Raw genomic sequence first — 4,154 nt, 5'->3', positions numbered from 1 at the left:
GTCAATTTCTGAGTTTGTTAGCTAAGTCCATTAATTGAAAAGTTAAGATAAGCCAAGGCCCATTGCAACATTTTGAAGTACACTAAGTTAGACGTCGATAATCAATCTGTCGGCTTAGCATGTATGATGATCGCTTTATTTGCCGTAAAATGCAATCATGCAGGACAACTCATATTACGTTAGGTTCACCACTGTTCAACTTATGTACGATTTCTGTTTTTCATTTGATATGTGCATGTATGTTGTATGAGTATAAGCACTATTTACACATGAATTTTACAATTTTACAACCTCGACGCTAGATGATACAATCACTGATGTATGAACGCAATACCATCGTTTGAATTTTAACTGCATTCGGTGTTTATATAACGATGGTTCTCTTAGATCATATCGCTAGAGAAATCAAAATCATTCAAACATAGGACCAGTAACGTATGTATGTAACTTGTAATACCCGAAGAGTAGATATTCGTAAATTGCTTCAAAACGAGTGTGTCGCCTTCAACTCTTCTTCGGGCGTGTAATTAATAACATTGTACGCATGTTCAATGTGATATTTTTTCTCAAAACTAGGCGTTAACTTAAATAGTTTTCCTGAATTAATAACAAAAATAAAACGTTTTCGTTAAAAGGTATCGTCTTAAGTCGCAGGCACGTTATAACAACAACAAATAAAAAACATGTTAATGTATACTCTTACTCTCCGAACAGGCAATTCACATGCGACCTGAATTAAACCGTTTTAGTCATGTTAATGAGTTCAATCTGCTCCTTCAAAATTTTCTCACTAGGCCATATATCCAGCGCTATCGAATTATTGCTGAAAAACAAAACAAAAACTATCAACAAAAAGCATACCTATGAAAACCCCGTGTGTTATAGAAACATAAACTGATGTGGTAACTAACTACTGAATAATAGACGATTCTAAACCGTTGATCGAAGAAAAAACAACTATTGCCTATAACAAAAACTAGTCTATAATTACTTCATTAGTTACACCCAACACAAATATATGAGAAACCCGTATAAAAAGCATTCTTAGCATATTATGTATGACGCGATCTGAAATAATAGTTATGAAAAATATATTATCATTAACCAATTGTAGGTTTAACGACTAATTATCTTACTAAGCAAAAAGCTTTCCGCGCTGTATGAATCACGAGCTAGTAACAAAGAGCATCCCCCATTGCAATGCGTATAATTCGATGAAAACTTTAGTACAACATGAAAAGTTTTTCCAGAAGAAAAAAATGTGTTGAATAAGTTAACAATTCTATGCGCACTAATTTGAAAATACAAGCAATGGATGCTGTAATTTGTTGCGCTAAAAGTTTCTTATTTTTGATTTAATCAACGAACGTAAATCTAATACCTAACGAAAATTTGAGTTGCCGTTCAATACTATACCTGTAGACCGTTGAAATTGTTGAGCTGCTATACAATCGTAAGTAACAGAACTATAGATACAAATCAATAAGCCGCAATATCGCAAAATGAATCAAACTGTTTTACGTAACCTTATTAGAAAAGCCTGAAATCGTTCTAGACTTGAACCAATAGAATATGTACCTATTCTGTGTAGCTATTCTGAACTTTTTTTCCTGAAGATATGTTGTTCGCAGAAGTTGTAAAATTGATATTCGAATATTATCCTGTAGGGCACACACATCTTCAATAGTTGTGACGGATTGCCGTTTAGGTAAATCATCATCTTTTCACTTTTCGAATATATGTCTGAGTCGTTTTATATAGTTCCATGCCAATAAAATACGAGCGTAATAGTCGACCATTCCACAAATACAATACATACTATCTCTGTTATTTAAAACATACGATTTAGAAAAAAATACTTTTTTATTTCTTCGGTCATTAAAAAGTATATTACTATTGTTAGTACTATTTTTATTTTAATGATATTATTATATGTATAAACAATTCGCCACACAGAGGTCATACAGAAGAGCTAACATAAATGAAACAAACAGAAAATAGATCATTTTGTTTTACTTTCGAATTTTTGAGAAATTAGCCTTTACTTTCGTATTCTGAGTCCTGATCATTACCAAGATTCTCATTTTCATGTCGGAACGCAAAGATCAGATACCGAGGCTATAACAAGTTAAAATGAGGATCGCAGTAAACCACGGGAGAGGTAAGGTGGTAAAATTTTCTTAAAACGTGTGCATTGAAAAACTGGACTTATTCCGGATGGTGATGAAAATAAACTACAAACAATTCAAAGGAATAAATTTCCCTTGAATCCTACGTTTATTAGTTATGTACAGACGAAATTCGACCATGTTATCAGTTGATTTAGGCAGGCATGGCGAAAACAGTCAAGCACCTACGCTGGATGCTTTGTTTCTACTGTCAGCTCCTCTCCGGAGCGAAGTAATTGGCCGTGAGGCACTTCGTGTCCGCCGGACATAGACCGATCCTGCATTTGCAGTGTACTCTGCATTCTGGAGAAAGGTGAGAGCGTTGAACGGAAGCCTGGTGCTGTAGAAACTGAAAAAGGAAGACCGATCGCATGGTGACCTCATCGTTCCGCGGTTTGGTCCGGAGATCGGAGCAATCAGCCAAACAGAGATGGAGTTCTGTGTAATGGACCAGAACATTTTTATGCGTATCTGTACATAATTTGGACACTTCCATTTAATTTTGTAAGTGTCCAAATTATGTACAGCTGCTGATGGGGTGAAGAATACGTTGGTTACTTCACTTTCTTGAAGAAGGAAATGGGTAAAGTAGAGCAAACATTGAAGAAAGGGTAAATCCAATACACACAAGCACGCATAAAAATTTACAAGCTTGTCGCGCATTCAATAGCGATGATAGCAAAAAGAAATGCAGTGCAGGTTACAATAAACACCCGGGCGATATCACGATAGAACTTCAGCAGTGGTCGCAGCGATTAGTCTACTTTAATTCCAATTTATGTTCAACGCAATCTCCAATTGCAATTTCCAGTTCAGGTCCAATTTTAGATCAATTTGGATGCAATTTTAAACAAAACTTCAAATCCGAATTCAAATCCAAATGCTAATCTAAAGTTTAATTTTAAGATTTCAAATTCAATTGAAATTTCACAGGTCGGTCCAGACTGGAACACACATCCGTCTTCTCTATAAACTTTAATCTGTACTTTAATGTAAAAAGATCCTAATAGTAATACTTCGAACATTGCCCAATAAACATGTTTGTTTAAGTATAGCTTATATTCAACTATTGTACTGCTAATTCCCGTATAAGAAACGCTTGATAAGCTATTATACAACAAAAATATTATTTGGGTTGGAGTGGTCAACCTAATCGACCAGAACTTTTGCCATAAATAGATTAATTACGTAAAACAGATCCGCTATCCTATAGGTTCCTATCCAAAACATGCTTCTGAAAGGTCAGTTCCCCACCTGCTTTTAGGTATTATATTTCTAATAAAAATAAATCTCAAAATCCTGATTTTTTTGTTAACAATTAGCCACTAAACAACTACGCACTTACTTGCTCGATATCCGCCGATTCGGCAGAACAAAGGGAAGAAATCAGAGATCTCCACTGCCGACGGTTACTCGCCATGGTCTTTACCTCTCTTCAGCACAGGTTCTCGTCAATAGCCCGAGCTAAGGTGCGCCGCCATGAGCTTTTGGCTCTTCTTCGTTGTCCTTGCGGACTCCAGTCTCGTGCTTCTCTGCAGATATCGTTCGCTCCTTTCTTCAAGGTGTGTCCGAACCACTTTCACCTATCGTTCTCAAATTTCTGTTGCTATCGGCCGCTGATGGTGTCGAAAATGAAGTTCCTCATTAGATATCCAGTTGTAAGGCCACCAGGCACGAATGATCGAACCGCAGGTAGCAAATAATAAATACGTGCAGTTTTTGCGTTGTCGCCGCTGAGACACACCATGTCTCGCAAGCGTACAGCAATACGGATTTAACGTTTGAGTTAAAAATTGATTTTGGAATATTGAGCTTTTCTGATTCGTAAAGCTACGTGACAGTCTTGGTACCACCATCGAGCACTGTCTGACTACCAAGATATTGAAAGGCTGAACCTGAACTAGCAGCCAGCAAACTCGCCCAGTTTCATTGAGGCTTACGTAATGCACAGTTTTACCGATACTCCAAGCACTATGAGCAGGATGG

At 36.6% G+C, this 4,154-nt stretch overlaps 1 protein-coding gene across 1 annotated transcript in view; it reads right to left on the bottom strand.

Annotated features, from left to right (window-relative positions):
* LOC128737532 (acireductone dioxygenase) overlaps positions 1-4,154 on the bottom strand; it is a 389,037-nt gene that overhangs the window by 98,984 nt on the left and 285,899 nt on the right. The gene's annotated exons all lie outside the window — the stretch shown is intronic.

Source organism: Sabethes cyaneus, chromosome 2, assembly GCF_943734655.1.
Source record: "Sabethes cyaneus chromosome 2, idSabCyanKW18_F2, whole genome shotgun sequence".
In the NCBI taxonomy this organism is placed as follows: Eukaryota; Metazoa; Arthropoda; class Insecta; order Diptera; family Culicidae; genus Sabethes; species Sabethes cyaneus.
Note: the sequence above shows the minus strand (reverse complement) of the source record. Positions and strands in the feature narration are given on the sequence as shown.